Here is an 18,983-nt window from a genome sequence, read left to right on the forward strand (position 1 = left end):
AATGAATTATCGTTTAGTGGCTGGAGCAGTTTGCTGTGATTCTTCTCATCTCCCCCGTGGACGTTCATTCGCATCATTCCCGGTGGAGTACTGATGAATGTCCTCAATGTACCCGATAAACTGCTCCGATGACAAATTCCCACGGTTGTGCATGTCAAATTCCTTTTTTTCTCCTGCTTCTTTTTAATTTCTTCAAGATATATTTCATTTTGATAGCTTCAAACGTATCCCTCCGGCCATGTCCCAACGACCGAGACCGGGGGAAAAGTTAACGAGCAGGATTTATCCGGCTGTTGGTATCATGCGTGCTCTACCAATATTCGTTGCATGAACAAAATACATCCTTTTTCAGCAACAAGACCACCACTTTATAGTGAACTTTTACCATTCCAACGAGTTTGTTCTTAATTTCATGATAAATCAAAATAAATTGACAATCACCAAACCATCGCCAAGAGGGCAAAAACGAACCTTATACCCTTCCTTCAGCTGTCAGCTGCATCCGATCTGGACTCGCGATCAGTGAACGAAGGAAGAATTATTGTCGAGATTAATTCCAAATTTGCTTCCCGTTCTTGCGCTCGATACCGCCCGTACATTCGTCCGTTCTTAATCCACTCCACACCGATTAATGTCCAAATGCCTGCTTAACTGCTGCATCTTACCATCGGATAATACTTTCCTTTTGCGATATCTCGGTGCGAATGTTTTTTTCGAAACTTTTAAACCATAAGATCCGATTTCCATAACAAGCATCCTTTGTTGAAGAGCTTTGCACAACACTTTGCAATAGCTCCCCAAATCGAAGTTGAAGATTTATACCGAAAAAGAATTAGATAAAGCTCAGTTTAAAACGCATAAAAAGTTATCTAAGAATTTACGAATCAAGGGGTAAAATCACATTCGGAAATGGCACGTGAAAGGGTAATATAAATGGCATAAGCTTTAGTTTGCAACTTCACCAGTGCCACCAACCATCAGCAGCTCCGTACGGTTACAATTTGCAAGCAAAAACGAACCTCAAAAGAATGTCAATCGTCATCGGTAAGTGTCCCAGGCTCGTCCAAGGTTAGCATTGCGATAGTGTACACCAAAGCTCCTACTGCCACGGAGAAGGACTAAGATCGAATGCAGATCAGCGAGTAGCACCCGCGGTGAGATCAATCCGACCTGCCCTGATCCTCGAAACGTTCGAAAGTCTCACAACCGGTTTGGAGAATAATCGTAAGAAAACGAATAATCCCACCAAGTTCTGCCCGTACGAGAAAGCCGTGCACATTCCACGGTTAAGAAAACCCACGGCGAGCCGGCCAGAAGTTGTCCAGGAAATCTTGGTCACCGAAATCTTGGTCTACATTGCATGGGGACGTAAGAACGCGAACACAAGCAGACATGGTACAGAAAAAAATCCCCAACCAGCTCTGGTCGAGTTGGGCAATGTTTGCACAAAATCTTGACAATGACTACCACCAGCAGCACCGATAGAACGAGCTCGATGCAAAAATGTTTTAATCATCCCGGATATCCCCTCGCAGACGGTGCTGCACGATGCTACACGGTTGCAACCTGCATACGGTGAACACCTTCTTGGGACGTCTCTTCTTCTGTCTCTCTCCCTCTCTCTTTCTTTTCGAGCGTGATTTATCCGTTCGCGACAACAGTCCTTGGGATGGCTTGCAGATACACCTCCCCTGGTACGGTTCCGCGTAAGATGAATAGCTTTCAGATCTTGGTGGGTTGATAATGTCGAACGTCTGGTGCCAGCGCGTTCGTGACAGTTTCACCCAACGTAAAGGTGGAGTTTTTTTCCCCGCCATCCTTTAGTGCAAATTAATTCGCGGTCGAAACGAAGAATGATTTTTTTCGTTCTTGCAATACATCACACACACATCTGTTTCTTTAACAAAATCTAAACGAACTTGCCATCTGATATAAGTGAATTTGTTTCTAAACTCACCGATAGTTATTGACTCTCCAAATCGACGCCGTTTTCCAACGCTCAACAATGCGGAACGCGTCGAACACTTCATCAACTTTGGTCGTCAGCTGATTGACAGCTCTCTCGTCTGCGAGTGTGTCACAATTGCAGTCCGCCAAGCGGGTCGCAAACTATTTGACGACCCGAACTGACGCGTGTGCAAATGTGCAAATTTCATACCGTACCTTATAAGCCGGTCTATTAAGGGCTTGACACTTTCCATGGTGTTGCATTCCCGCGCGGTTAGGCGAGGACAGGTGGTAACTCTGCAGCGCCTTAAACGGATCGCAATCAACGGGCGAACCTTGTCAACACTTCACGGCACTTGACTGGCGCGTAGTTATGGTGTGCACGGCTGAGATGGTTTTCGTACAGGGCGTTGAAAAAAAAACTATTTGCCACTGATGACCGGATGACCGGATGTTGTGTGGCAATCAAAAGGCATGTTATGCAAGCTTTGCTTCAATCATCGTTACATTCAAACGGAATTATTATACACACAAAAACAAAAGAGATGTAGCTATACTAGACTTTTTTTGAGCTAGTTCCGTCTCTGACTAAGTTACCCGATGAAAAGTGAAGAGAAAAATGGCATAAGAAAATATTAGTTATTAGTTGATAATTTTAAGGATTTTAAATAAAATTCGTTTTTATCGTTTATTCGCCTAAAAGTATGCAATTGTTATGACAAAAAGCCTGATTTTTTGGAATTTTTAAATGAAATCATTTCATCTGTACAATTTGTTATTTTATTGTATATTAAAGCTTACAAATTGTGATGTTTCACATCGCTAAAGTATTTTAAAATGTATTCCCAATTTCATTTAAAATCGAACTTACAAGCAGTTAGCTACATTGCTTTTGACCTGATCATGTAATTGATAGTTTTTATTACCGATCAGTAGCTCGTCTGTTTGCTTGTGATGCTAATTGTTGCAGTTTGTTGTTCATTCTAGGAAATTCCATCATCAACAATCTTCGATCACTGCTGCTTTGTTCCCCCCTTGTGTACGTACTACTCCACCCGGCGTACAAGGGCACCCTTTAGTGGCCGTACCACTAAATAAATAATACACCGTAATCAATTTACGCATGCACTCGTGCATCGATCGAACGCAATCGAACACACATCCCGCTTGGCGCATCGTCCATGATCTTGCGCATGCATTCACCTCCAGTTCCTTAACCGAAAGCCGGTGTTTCATGCCCTCCATCAAGACAAACGCAGCTTATCGCCGCGTCCGGATCGGCGGGCAAGTGATCTTTAGCGGGCTAGCTAGAACTGTACAAGGACGCCAATACGACGCGACCGTCGTAACGTTTTCTACCTTTCGTACAATGAGAACCGAAGAAAAACTGAAACATATCGAGAGATTTTTCTGCTCGGTTTCAATGCCACATGAGCCACCACTAAACGTGTCCTTAGTGCCCCCGGGGTGAGGTCACCACTGTGGTACAGCATCCGTAACGTTTGAACGACAAAACAGGAGGCACAACCAACCATGGGTACAACGAATGGATGGGAAACAGACAGGGATGCAAGCGCGATCGATTGGTGTGTGCGCGCGAGCGATCGTGAATTCATTGGCTGGGCGCGCGCGTACTAAAAAACACCATTAAAAGGCAACCGAACCAACGAACGGACCGAGGCTTCAGCACCATTCCCAACTCCCGTACCACATTCCAATCTTATTTTTGCTACTTTTTTTTGCACACAGAAACTCACACGCACGCACACGTCTGTGTGTAAAAAAATAAAAGAATAAAAAGAAGCTGCCCGCATCCCACCGAACGGGTGGTCGGCGCGAAACATGCATTCCACGCAAAATGGGGATAATTTTTTATTATTATTTTATGTTTACTTTTCTTCGCTTTGTCGTTAAAAGCGCCTCGCTTTGGGGTTGGTTGATTTTATTATTTTCTTCCTTCTTTTAGTTTTACACACCAGCTCCCCCCCCCCCCCCCCCCCCCACCCGTGCAAATAAGTGTTTGTAATTCCTTTTTACCTCAGGTAAGCTACATACGAATTGAAAACTTTAAAAAAAATCATTTTCTCATCGATATGAAGAAACCAATCTTGTGATTTCAGAAAGTGCAAAAGAGCTACAGAAAAATAAACCATCCGATCCATGTAGCGTAGGAGAAAGGATTCCGTGGGTCGCACACACACACATTCTTTCAACCAAATTCCAACCCCCTTTTCCAACCCCTCGAAAGACCCTAATCCAAGTTGAAAGAGTACGCAGACACTGGATGGATTTGTTTTATGGGATTATCAGTGCGATGAATTTGTTATATAGGACGGAACACCGAGAGGAAATAGAGAGGATGGGATGCAGTTGGCAATAAATATTGTCCCGCACTTACTTACCTTGTTTTTCGCTTTTTTTTCGTATAGTCCGGAGCTCACTTCGACAAAATGTGGCTGGTGTCTATCCAGTGGAAAAGAAATGGCTTTTGCTCTGGGCAGTGCGCTGTAATGCCGGTGAAGTTATCGATGCCACGCTGTTAATGTTTGTCTCGTCCTCTCGTAGTTCATTAAGAGCCAATCATCTGGAAGAAAACAACCATAAAATAGTTGCCCATTAGTAACTGTTTAGTGTAGTGCATGATATTCTCCCCGTATCATTTAATGGGTGCAAGGAAAAACTTCACTTGAGCAACAGATTCAAGATCATACTAATAATAGCAATGATAGGGCCACCAAAGAGTAATATAAGCTTTAATACGGTGAAAACAAACAGAAATCGATCAAAAGAAGACTTTCTACAAAATATTATGAAGGAAATGTTCTGTTACTCTCGACGATCGGTCCTATACAATGAAAGTCGTAGCTCAAAAATCATCCAAACTGGCATCCATGAAAAGGATTTCCATATGGTAGGAACGATCTAGTTGGTTTTTATTATGAGAAGCGCTAATATCACAATACCGGCACATCATATCAGAAACCCCATATACTGACATTAAGAGAGTACGTAACTAACGAGTATAAACATGTCAAGATACTACCGGTTATGTCATCTGGTTCGATTACCATAACTGGTGGTGTTTTTGTGATATCATCTGGAAAAAACCTCTATAATAAAATAAATCAAACGAAAACACACATAAAACCCAATCATTTTGATCGTAGGCGTGGATGTAAGCTTTTCATATTGCATATAAACTCTTCTACCACGCTAACATAAAAAACAATCCCCAACACTCCAACCCTCCTTCCCCGCCCCACAACTAGCCGCAATCCAACAAAAGAATGGTGATTAAAAATGCATAAGCTCGTTCCGTTCTTCAGCCCGATTGCACCTTTCGAAAGCAATTAAGACTAAGGGTCTCGTGAATTTGAACTCGACTCGATTCTTGCCGTTTTCCCCGTTGCGTCCCGACCGGACGAAGCCTCAGAATGCAAATACAGAATTCATATGAAATGGAAATATCACAACATCACGTACGTGGAAAGTGACAAAAATGGCGTAAGACATGCTCCACTGCCAGCCAGCCAGCCAGCGAGGCAACCACCGGAAAGAACGAAGAAGTGGCTCTCATCCAGCCCACTTCGGGGTGTGTGCTTGGTTAATTGCGAATTGAGAGCGTTAAGGGTGGAAATACTTTTGCAATCTAAATCTGTTCTCCATTTGCCGAGTGCAATGAGCACTGTGAAAGGTGATGCTGTCTATCTACCAGATTTCCTTCTTTTTTTCATATCCATCCTCTTCTCAGGTGTTCTTTTGGAACCGTTGCGCTTTCCGCCCGGCATCCATGATATGCATTTAATTTGTGCATTCTTGAAGTCGACGGCCGGGAATCGATTAAAATTCCATCCGCCCTTTCTTCCAACCAAACCCCAGGCGTTCCTCCATCCAGCGAGAATGAAATCTTTTCGGACACTTTCGGGCAGACGGATTAATTTCCTGCACACAAAAAAAAACAACGATGCATTTATGCATGTCAACCCGGTGCACGCCCTGCAAATGCTGTCCTCGGCTGATGTACGGATGATGAAGTGTACAAATGGTTGGCGAAATGGCTATTCCCACTTGAACTTGTCATAAGCATAGGTGGCCACTTCTGGTCTGACAGACTGAAGGAGAATGTTTTATAATAAAACAAAATCATCTCGCGTACGCGCGGGTACTCTCACACACAACACCTGCGGGCAATTTATGTGGATTGGATTGGATAGGGATTGTTTGAAATTTATTGCCCTTTTTGGTGCACTAACAGGGCAAAAAAAAGAAGCTTTCTACCGTACGATGAAATCTGTCCACTTCGATATGAATTCGATTCGGACAGTTGACAGCACTGACAGATCGACCCGTTTCGAAGCGCGCTGGCAAATGCGCTGTGGCCCGGGGGGAGGTGATTGTTTCTCGGCCTCGAAGATAAACGGTTACGAAAGACTTCTTATGCACGCTTTCAGATATTGGTCTCGGGCACATATTAACCCCACGCTATAAATCCAGAGAGTGCGAGAAGCGAATCCACACCGTGAGTGGGAACACACGGTGCACCTGATGGGGGAAAGGGTTCAGCAGCATCCCACGACTCCGGCCAAGTGGCGTTGAGTGGTGAGTGGTTGTGAAAATAAGCATAAAATTTTGCTGCCAGCTGCACTATGAATTCGGTTCGGTGCATTAAACCCACCCTACGGTCCACAAGCCAAGGTGAAATAAATGGCTTCTCTAGTTTTTGCAAGAATTATTTGCAAAAAAGGCATGAAGAATTTTTAAATTAAAATAATAAAAAGTAAATTTTAAAACAAGTAAGTTTCCTAACCAAAAAAAAAATCATATATGATCAGTTTACAACTCTTTCACCTTTGCATTTTCTTGCCCTTACACAATATGATTGGTGCATTGTTACATTACACAACTTCCGATGTAATCGAGACACGGACGATGTATCGATTACAATTTGGTAAAAAAATATTTCATAAAGATCCAAAAAAAACCCAACCCCTAACCTTAGCAGAAATAAGGGAAGAAAAAATATTCCAAACGTCTTTAATCAAAAATTCATTGAAACCGCACACGCGATTGCCCCTCGATCAGCGTATTTGAAGCATGGGAAGGATCCATTGCACTTTCCACGAAATGCAATACTGATGCAATCGTTGAAATTGCAACCTGTCTCGCCAGTGTCAGAAAAAAAATTAAAAAAAACAATTTCCCTACACTGTTTTAGTCAGCACCACTTCACCGGTCAAAACCGTCACAACAAACCAACGGGAAAAGGTTTTGCTCGCGGTGGAACCACACTTACTCACTTACTTAAAGAAACAAGAAACAATAAACAAAACAGTTACTCACAAAATGGGATGGTGGTGGCGGCAAGGTGGCGGGAGAAAGCGATGACAATTTTTGGGGTGAGTTGTGCAAAATATTTATTTTTATCGTCTACGCGTCCGATCGTTCTACGGAATCGGTACTCGGACACACAACCGCAGTCGGGTAACGTGACGACCCGCTTCCGCTGAACGGGACTGTTTACGAATTTCCTTTTTTTTTGTTCCCCAACCAATTACACCACTTTGCACTTGATGCAACTCGCCACTTCGTCAAGGGGATGCATTTCGGAAGTTTAATTTGGATAAATAACTTTTTTTTATTTATCTGACAAGTAATATAGAAGTGGAAAATTATCATCTCATCTTTCATATTGCTCGTTCTTTCCTTCTGAATGAAATTTGTACGCCAAAAAAAAAGAGAGAGAAAAAAACATACATTTGCGTTATTGTTGGCGTGCTCCCCACATTTGGCCAGTCATAACAGGGTAGCAGTTGTCGTTCGTTGCCAAATTATTGTCTCATTAATTTCCGAAGATGTACTGTGTGCTGGGGATGCTTTTTCGGAAGTGTGGAAAAGGAAGTATATTTTATGAGTCATTCACTAGCCAAAAGCAAACGAAACATGCCAAGGCTGGTAGTTTGTGTGAGTGAGGCGCGAGCGAAAAGAAGACCTTCCCCCGATTATACTAACGAGCATAACGCGATGACATGTTGTTATGATGCTAGAAAATCGCTCTATTAAATAACTCACTGTTTGTAGCTTTAAACACGCTACTGCACCGTGGGCCGGTAAGAGATCAACCTTTCGCTGGCACTGCAACATTCAAGGTCTGTCCGATTACGAAAACTGCAACTCGCACTTTCACACGCCGGCTCACTTGACCGACCTATTGAGAAGCACTATTTTTAAATTAGTCACCACACACAGCGGCGTCAACATTGATCGCGACAGTGAGTGAAAAGGAAAATAAATTCTAGTACATACTACTTTTTGCCTCCCTAACCCAGTCCACCCTGCTGGCCAATCACCAACCAATAGAGGCCAAAGTCATTCTGAGACGAATGTTTGACAGTTCACTTGCAGGAAGTAATTGACCAACGGAGCGGGAGGACTTCCATCACAGACACTAAAATACAGTGTTACCCTTGCTGATTCCTTTTTGGCAGTGTCATATACTCATGAAGGTGTATTAATAACTACTTTAACATCGACGCCTGTTTGACAGTTGGATCATGACCAAAGAAATGAGAGGTTTATTATCAAGGACTCTTTGGAATTCAACTTGAGTGGTAATTGTAGACACCTTGAGGTATAGAAAAATTGATTATTTTGATTTTAATCCCATTCCCAAAAAATCGAAGATATTCAAAGATATTATGAGAAATCCAAAGATATGTGTTTTAATTGCATTACAAAAACTTTAAACACTTAAGTTAAACAGTGGTCTAGTGTTTCTAATTTTAAGCATCTTACGCTTACGAGCTACTTCACCAAATAGGTCAACTCAACAGGAGCCGTCGAAGGCGGTTTGAACTACTTTCACACAGTTTCAAAAACTTGCATACCACCCGCCTAAGTGTACGCAAACGACCACTTTGCAAGTGCTTCGTTACGAGCAGAAGTTTATTGCCTAAACTGCTGGAAAGACACACACCAAATGGCACCCACATGAACTACGGGCCACCACACCCAACGGGATAACTATTCGGCTAGACCGAGTGCCGTGAGCAGGAGAGTGGATGGACGGAGAAGTTAGAGGAGTGGGTAAAAATCTAGATATGTCAGAATCAGTATCGTCCACTTTCGGACGATGCGTTTTGGGGTAACTATAATTAGTTCATAAGCAGCAGCTTCAAACCGTTGGGAAAGATGAAACAGGGACCCTCTCCCCGATAGGTCTGTCCCCTAGTGGCAGACGCAAACCCAATGTCTCCCGACGAGTGCTGCCGTGATGTGTCAGTTTGTATTGAAACGTTAATTTTGAAAACGGTCCCCGACAGTTACCGACCGGTGGACAAAACTAAAACCTGAGCGTAGGCGATAGTCGATGCAAGCGTAACGGTTGAACGGGTGTTGTCTAGTGAATATGAACTTATTTTCGTATGTTGAACCATGGACACTACAATATATTGAGGAGTTATCTGTTTAAGGGTTAAATATTTTGTAAGAATAAAACATCTTACGTCCCTGTAACACAATTCACAAGTTTGAGAAATAATCTTAACGTCATGTATGAGTTGTAGTCCAAGGTCTAACCGCAGGTGAAAAGTATCTTGCAGTCAGGACTGCTTTCTTCCGTCAGAACTAATCGTTTGTGCGAACGAATCGCTTACGTCAGTAGTCGGACACGCTCGGCCGCAGATGAGCATGTCATTAGTTACGTACTGTACCGGAGTCCACAGTTCACTCAGTGGCGTCGTAAATTTAGCGTCATAATTTACAGCCCTAACGGGCGGTCTCCACACATTAGTTACCAACCAAGCACGCCTTCCGGACGAAATCACCTCTGCCCTGCGGGCCACAACCCACCGAACAAGATGGTTGCTGGCGAGCTATTGTTAATTAATTTTGCAAACCTCGTGCAGCCGAGACTCGGTATCTCGGGACACTCAACTTACCCGGTTCTAAATCGAAGTTCGCTTTTAACAGTCCACACCCACTGCCAGAAATCATCCGGATCATATTGGCGGACCAGTGTAATGTTTGTCTGTAAACCTTACACTATCAGCACATCGTTGGGGGCGTCTGTTTGACGAGGTGTATACACAACAACAAAAAAAGAAGTTGAACTGCAATCCATCAGATCTTGACATCCGTTCCCAGTGTGGAGCGCATTGCAATTACTCTACTGTTGGTCGCCGTGACGTCTCTAACGCGTTGACTTTTACCTTCCAGAGATTTATTGCACGGATTGGGGATTTCGTTTACTGGCAGGCATAGCAGCATCGCCATGTAGTGGCCTACGGGTAGCAATTAAAAAGGAAGCTGCTTTTCTTTTTATTGCCACTCCAATCAGTCTGTTTCGCCAATAAAACGTTAATACTTCGAGCATCGAGCACTGTCTATCGCACTGTCCAGCGCAACTGTTGCGCTCCACAAGCCTTTCCAATTTGATTGCATCTCTAAGGACTTCCTTCATCGGACGCTGGTGCCTTTATCCGTGGGGGAGGTATTATCAATTAAATTATACCGAAAACCATCATGTGGCATCGGCGGCGGAAAATCTTCTCCTCGCTTCACGTAAACCTAACATTGTCCGGCGGCTTCGTTTGACACGCTCTCCAGTGAGTCAGAATCGGTCCTGATCGGATTTGAAATTATGCTGATTTGGTGCTGCCCCGTTCGGTCGTAAAACAGTGTTTCGCAAATCAAGCCACCATGATGATGGCGGCAAACCACCACTCGTATCTAATCCCGAAATGGGATCGACATTTGCACGGTATTAAAATAAACGATTCCGGTATTGAAGCGAATCCGCCGTACGGCGCACGATCGTACCCGATAAGTCGCGCGCGGAAACCATCCGAACCGGGGAAGGGTCGTAAAATGCTGAACCATCATCGAATCGGACGATCGTAAAAAAGAAAAGAAGAGAAAAAAAAACCTTCGCCATCGGAATATGGGAACAATTTCGGGCTCGTTTCGCATGTGAATTATTACCCTTTTCGTACGAGGGGATGAAGAAAGAAGCGAGAATCTTGTGCTGGAAGAGGAGTTTTTGCGCAACCTATGTGACGATAAATCACATTTCTATTAAGCCACAACGCGTGCCGAGGCGTAAAATTTGTCATCAAAAGAAATCAATCCACAAGGTGATAAATAATCATTGAACTGCAAACAACTTTTCGCAGGTTCGTAAATCTCTATGGCGAAGTTGTGCAGGGAAAGGCATAAAAAAGAGCCTTTCCAAAAAGAGACTAAACGGACCTGACACTAAGTGCCAACCACGCGTCTAGACTAAACAAACATTTCCACAGAAAGTGTCAGAAATGGTTCAAAACATCCAAACTAACGTCGCAGCGTGGTGGTAGTCCCTAAAACCCTTTAAGCTCGCTGGCCATTATAAAACGAACATCAAAAAACCCTCCCAAACCGTCCGCCGGGTGGAAGGGGCCAAATGAAGTCCAATATCGTGTGCGCTTTGTGACGCACCGGTGCACCCAAAGAAAACATCGTCCCACCTCGCTAGAACTGCAATGTATGCAAAGCGGGGCGAGTGCATCAAGCATAACAAACAAGCGCACGGGCAAAAATCGCACAATTCCGAACTGCGCCCAACTCTAGCGACCCTCTCGGAGGAACGTCCCACGAACGGGCCACAGCATAAAGATGCAGATGTTCTGTTGTTCCACGGAAACAATTCCTAACTCTTCCTCTCTGCCGACGGCTGGCAACTCTCAAAACATCCCAACAGTACCATTGACAGTAGCGGTTAAACATACCGAAGCGTGTGTGTGGAGATGCCCGGACCCGTTGGGGAGCAACTCATACACGACACTGCTTAGACTGCAATTGAAAATGCATTTACGATGATTATGATTATTGTTGTCGCTGTCTTCCCGCCCGGAGGTACCTCAAAACCGGGGACCGGGTTTTTATCGCAATTTTGTGTCGCCGGCGGAAAACCACACACTCGACATTGGCCGGAAGCGAACGCACGGTGTTTTACCCGCCGAAGCTGGATCCGGGTGGAAGATGGAAGACGGTTCTCCAGGGAATATCACTCTTTTGATCCTCTCTGCCTACCAAACGATGCAGAAACGAAATCTATGTGGTTCCTCCGCTCATATTCAAGAAGGTAGACAAACAATGCCCTCTAGCATTGGTTCTGTTTGGAGTTCCCGGCGAGAAAGCGGGTCTTTCTAGATATTCCAAGAGTGCTTTTGTGCTTGGAACAGACGACGCCGGAGAATCCGGAAAAAAAAGATGAAGCGAAGTGGTTAGGTTTTGTAATCGATAGTCGTAGGCTTCTTTCATTCCACGCGACGGAGGAGATATTCGTATAACGACGTCGAATTTTACAAGCAGCTTAGAGCTTCAAAACGGGAACGGCTTTATGTTTGCCGTCATAAATCTTCCCATCGGTTGACCGGTACGCAACAGTGAACAAAGAAGGAAATCGGCATCAGCTAATAGCAGACAGCAGACAGGCACACGGACGGTATTGATGGGGAATTGACAGTTATGACCCATTCCGATCGCGAAACGCATCGATGTCACACGCGACATTTAGACAAGCCTTTGATTGGATGGGGCGCCATCTGCCGTAGGTGCTCCACAGATCATGTCCGATCGTAAGCGTATGAGCTGCTTAAGTAGTTCATTATTTATTTTAAACCCACCACCCGTTCCGTTCCGTTCGATGGGTCTTATTTTAATCCTCCCGTACACTCCTCCGTAAGGTGAACTTTTCCCATCAACGGTTGTATCCTCGTGTCTAAGTAGAGACTCCCCCTGTGTTAAGCGTCCCATCACCCTGAGCTCGATGGTGAAGCTAAACGGTGATGTTTGTTACCGGCAGCACTGTACACGGTACAGGAACAACGGATCGGTTTGGATATTTATGAGCCTTTCCTGCTTTCGGTAGCTACCGAAATTTTTACCTATTCTGCGTCTCCCTGACTTTGAAACGCGTTGATGCGCAACAAAGACGCAACAGACATAAATCTTCGAAAACGATGCTCAGCGAATGATTAAACCCCGCACTGCCAGCACCACGGATGGTAAAATCGGAATGCTGTTGTTTATGTGTATTTTGTTTTACTAACCGTGAGCAATTTTGATCACCTTGGGGGGTTTTATTTGCTTGCCATAGTTGGTTAATAAATTCATTCTATTTGTAACTTTTCACCGTTTCGTCAGACGTCTGCCGAGTGACATTATTTGACGTTATTAACGTCTACGGGACAATCGTAAATAAGCGTACAAATAACAAACAATCCCGAACTAACTAAGCTCTCTAAACGAACTGTTAACTTGGCGGATGAAGTATGAGAATTGCATCGTTTTCAAAGCACGGTACGACCCCGTGGACTCTAATCCTTGCTACGATTGTTGAGTTCAGATCACAACAGTCAAATCCTCGCCAACGCATATCACCTGACGTTCGTCTGTGGGAGTTTGTAGCCTAGCGTCTTACGAAGAGACCTTTAACCAATCCACCCTATCTGTTCAACGCATTCTCTGAGATATACTACGTAACAGGGCAGACACCCACCAACTTCCTGCGTGCTGTGTGATCGATAACTGTCGTTGAAACATTACAGAGCTGGCTAAGTTTCTACGATCACTTTCAAATTCTTCACTATTTGCAGCTGCATCGACGGATACCGTCGTGAGACACTATCCTGACACGCTTGCCGCCTGGTCACTGGTGGTGGTTTCGCATGCCAAAAATCTTTTCCGTTTTGCGTAGGAAATAAACTTTAATTATTGCGCGTGCTGCTCAAAATCCCCCGCCTATGCAGCCTGAAGCAATAGCCGTTGAAGAGGCGTCATTGATGTGTGTGAGTGTCAAAGCAAGATGAAAAAAGTGCAAAGGAAAGGGCAAGATTATGACATTTCCTGTGCGCGGTTCGCTGTAACAGGTGTCGGACAGATTTTGAGAAGGTCGTCCAATATACTCTCGAACGGTGCCAACAAACTCCAAGCGACACTAACATTGTATCGTAGGGCGATAATCTTTGCGATGCTAAGCGTGATAAAGAAATGTTGCAGGTGTGTACATTTCAATCGGGACGTGTCTCTGGAAGCGAGATTCACCGTTTGGTAACATCATTGGCACAGCTGCACACCAAAACGTTCGCTCCATTTCCCTTCAAAGTCTGCAAAACGAAGTACCGTTCTCTTTTATAAATAGCTTCACTCTTTTGCCATCTGCACGCATCTCCAACCGTGCCGACCATGTCAATAAGGAATGTTCTTGGCCCAGTTATCCCGACATCAGGGAGCACATCGTCCAACATGGTCGCAAGCCGCAACACCTGAAACTGGCCAACTCGACACAAGGAGAACACACCATTAATCGCAACTGGAACGCACCAACGTTGGCACCCGTGATAAGGGCCACCTTACCGGCCCCCCGTATAAAATCGCTACCTCTCTTTCGCCCAATTTCCATGTACGGTGTTGCCGCCACAAACAAGAGCAACTTTTCAGTGCTGCTCCCAATAAACCTAATTCGCTACGAAAACCTGCTCTTCGCCACAGTATACGTCCAATTTTCATTGCACATACGCTGCGGTCCGTTCGGAAAAGGATCAATCGCCGAGGTTCCCCCCTAGGAGAGTAGCCTTCGATCCCTTTTATGGATGTAGATCAGTACGATATCAGCGAACGGCAAACAGAAGTCCCGTTGGATGGACGATATCGCCCGAAGCAACCCGAAGCAAACCACATTCCGGCAAATGAATTGCGGTGGTCTTCGGGTCGTCCAAAAGTGTGGCCGGACAAACCTGGTGTCAAGTCTCGGAGCGAACTGTGAATCACCGATTCATCGATGAACCTCACTGCCGATCGAGTGGGCTTATTTCAGAATAGTTTCGTGACCGAAAGCTGTGTGTCATTTGGAGGAGTCCGGAAAAGTTTGCTCTCAAACCTCGATCGATATGGTGATAATCAGGCCGTCCGGTTCAATATCTTCTTAATCTGCCGGTGTTATACGTCTTATCCCAACAAGACAAGCCACGTATAACTGCTTCACATGTCCCAAAACTGTCTGAAGATTATTGTTCGGTAAACAAAACCGAAACACACACACACACTCCCTAAATTCTAAAGCCCCACCCTCCGCATGACCTCGTTACATTCCAGCAGTATGGACACACCCGACTACATGGCGGACAAGAGCCGTAAGATCATTATCGGCATAATCTGTGTTTTGCCACAGTCTTCTCCCCGGGCTGTTTGATTCCGTTCCGGCTTCTACTACACATTGCGGCAAGAGGTCGAAGATCATCATCCGTTAGATCGTGTGGTTGCGACCGGTACGATTGTGCGATCGTGAGAGACCGAATAAACGGGACCACGAGGCATCAAATATTCGGAAGGGTTTTATACGATAATCGTATGGACGCAGCCGTACAAGTTATGCATGCCCGGACGAAGAAGGTTGAGTGGCCGTGGTCGTGTCGGAGGCCGACTCTTGATCCACAAACATGAGAACTATCCACCACAATCGAACCAAGGCACGGGATACTCAACGGGTTACATACACACGGTGCCGATCTACCGTACAAAGCGAAAAGATACCGTTAAATTGGTTTGGAACATGTATATAAATAAATAATGCATGGATATCTGCTCTCTCCCTCTCAGGGGCCAGATTATGCGCCAAAGCTAACCGCACAACTATTCAAGCACAAAGTTAAGCAATTCGACTGTGGAATTGGCAACGCTTCAGACCTTCCGGATGACAGGTAATCCGTTTGATGCCGCCCCAACCGTGGCGTTTGCAGCGGGAACTTTGTAATGGTTGTACTTATTGACGATTATGACCCTCTATATGGCTGCCTACCGTTTTATCGATCTGCCCACAGGGACCGACATCTGAACCACAGTTAGCCGCGGCTGGGGAATTGGCATTACTGCACAACCGACACCGACTTTCCATCCACATGGTCGCTTTGGATCTTTGGATCCTCGAGAGTAACGAGTTATTGGGGGTGTTACAGGTCCCGATAAACTGTAAAACCTTCCTTTCACCAAAACCGCAAAAGACCACCATCGATGTGTGCTGCGTTGTGAAGGCTTCAACAACAAGGCAACAAAATCTAGATGAAGATCTTTCGACGACAGCCATAGAGTTCGCCAGGAGGCTCACATTCACATGACGATACAAGGCACTGCATAACCGCAATAACCACCAAAAATGGAAAAGTAAAATTTGCAATCCATTCAATGTATTCTTCTCAACAACTAACACCTCATCCTTGAGAGTACCTGGCGAGAGAACAGAAAAATCCTACCGGGAAATTAAACACTCAGTAAATCGAGACGCTACTTCCTACTTTCTCTGTTTTCTGCGGTTCATTTTGAATTTCTAATTGGCAATAACCACCTACCCGGGAGCATCTTATCCAGATATCTCATCCCCACTGAAGAAGCCAATGACATGTTTACCTACATGAAAGTCAATTAAGGATAAACAAGAATTCGTGCACATTTCCAACATCTTCAGCAACAACCAACGCCACATTGCGCCATAAAACGCACCGGGGCAACGATAGTGCACGATAACGTACGATCTAGCACAGCGGCGAGTGACCTGCACACGCTGATGCATTTCCCGCGTGCAAAACGTGTAACTGTGAGGTCGTCGTCAGCGCGAGTGGAGTGGATCGTAAAAATTTATCATGCTCATAAAAATTTATTAATGAAGATGATAGCCACCACCAGGCTTGCTGGTATTAGCCGTGCTTGAGAGCTTGAAATGCATCTTGGGTGCGAAAGAAGAAAAAAGTGCAATTCAAACAACTATTGACCGATCGAAATGGCAGCGTGTACTACGCTGTGATACTTTCAAATAAATAAAAATAATGTTCCTTTTCCTTTCTGCTTCTCCGTTCGGTGTTAGAATCACTTAAGCGTTATTAGATGATCCACCGAGCTGTTGAACAACCGCCACGAAACGTTAGTACACGATTAGAGTCTGGTTGATGCACGCTAAAACGCACTTAACACCAAACTCGCGCTAGGATCTCATCTGTGGTAGCAGTAAGGGTAAAAAACCTCACATTTATACTTTCTTCATCTGCCCATGCGGTCCCGTACGAACGGATTATAATCGAATCATTAGGAAAATTAAATTCCTCTAACCGTAACCCTTCTAACCATCGGCCAAGAACGTGAACTACCAACACCTTCTCCTCGGTGGTGCTTCTACCGCACATTACGAGTCAATTGATAAATGGAATAAATGGAAAGCAGTAAAATAAACTTCGTTTCCGCTAGTGCTCGGCTGTAGCACGAAGGACACGGTAAAGGCGAACTGCCAGTACGAACGAAAGACAAACACGGTAAAATTGCAGTGAGCGTTGCACTTCTTAATTCAATTTCAACCGATCTGAAGTTTGCCACCGGGCAGCCTGCAGCAGCATCAGTAGCATACGGCACGGAAATATCATAACCGTTACGTTGAAAAGACTGACAGTGGAAGCGAGAACCCGTTCTCAAAAAAAAAAGGAAAAAGGTACAACAACCGGACACTTTCCGACATTGCGGAATGGCTGCTGAACTGCTGTACGAATGGCTGAAATGCGCTCGCTAGTACAAACAAAAAATGCTCAAGTGCTGCAACATGCTTTCTAAATCCTTTCAGCACAATGGTGCAGCTTACAGTGTCGATTAAAAAAATGAACATACGTGACTTGTGGGCGAACATGCATTCTAGCGCAAAAAAATGTTTAAAATTTATTGGAAAAACAAACGGATAGTAATTGTTCATATTTTTTAAAGCTGAGCAGCAAAACATTCAGTCTTATAATCAGTCTTTGTGAACCATTTTCTTGACCAGTACTATTTCTTAATCTATCTGAATGCTGCTAAAAATATGAAAATTATTACTTTGTCCACATCAATTTTGGCACAATCTTAACCTCATCCGCAATCTTTACACTCCACGAATAACTCCCTTTTTTTGCAAACGGACTCTCTTCACCATTAAACCTACCGTTCCATCAGCTGGCCTCATTAAAATTTGTGGTCTATAAAAGATACTCCTCCGCCGCAGCTTAAAGTACCTTTTTACTAAGGGAAACACTCCCAAAATGACCCAACATCTCAATAAAAGCCACCACACAACAACAAAAAAAAATGAACATCATCATTCCCACCTGAATCCAAACCAAAACGGTGCATTTCGTGAATAGATGGCGGGAAGTTTAGCGAATTTTGAAGCCATTCTCATTTTGGTAGTCGTTGTGTGTGTTTTTTTTTCTTTCCCAGCACACCCTTTAGGACATTTTTGAGGGAAAGCTTTCAAAAACCCATCGTTAATCGTCATCTTTACGTTCAAACATCCTTCGAGGCGTTTGCGCCGCATTGCGGTCCAGTGGTGAACAGCCAGTCAAAACCGTTTCGTCAGGTAATGAATGGAATATGGACTGGAAACTGGAGGGTTCATTTTTTTTTATACGGACAAGTAAAGCGAAAAGTTAATGAGGCCGCACACACAAGGGCGCCATAGAGCAATAATTCTATAAAACGCTTCACCACTCCACGAAACTTCCAGCTTCCGTAATGGAGCCATTTGCTTTTGGTATGGGGGACAAAAGACCGTTTCATTTCCGTTTGGTTAATGGTTGCAAATAATCTCCGGTCAGTTTTGGACAGTAGGGAGAAACCAGAACGATGGTAGGCATGAATACGAAATGATGAATAAAACGATCATAACAATGTCACTGGGAGAAAAATGCCTAAATTTACCACCGTACTCCTCGGGAACTCATGATGACACTGACTGGTAGGATGTCGTGTCTTCGAGCACCATTTGGTTTGATGTTCGCACACTTGCACCACCCAAAACAGATGGAGTATTCATCGCGGCACATCAGAAACCTTAATGGAAAGACCTGTTCCATCTGGTACGCTCATTTACGAAGATGCCCCGTATGGACATTACTAACCCCTCCTCAATTCATAATCGCGAATTAGCGTTTTGATTTGGTACAGATTTACTACTCAAGGGCGACCAGTTTCGACCACTAATTCTAAATAAA

General features: G+C 44.3%; 1 protein-coding gene across 7 annotated transcripts in view; it reads right to left on the minus strand.

The window, feature by feature from the left end:
- Nucleotides 1-18,983, minus strand: part of LOC125766393 (interference hedgehog-like) — a 77,499-nt gene that overhangs the window by 17,286 nt on the left and 41,230 nt on the right. For all 7 annotated transcript variants that reach the window (XM_049432294.1, XM_049432293.1, XM_049432290.1 and 4 more), the window contains one exon: nucleotides 4,350-4,531. The gene's annotated coding sequence lies outside the window, so the exon portion shown is untranslated. The remainder of the gene's footprint in view (nucleotides 1-4,349; nucleotides 4,532-18,983) is intronic.

The sequence above is a fragment of the Anopheles funestus genome, chromosome 2RL, assembly GCF_943734845.2.
Source record: "Anopheles funestus chromosome 2RL, idAnoFuneDA-416_04, whole genome shotgun sequence".
NCBI classification, from domain to species: Eukaryota; Metazoa; Arthropoda; class Insecta; order Diptera; family Culicidae; genus Anopheles; species Anopheles funestus.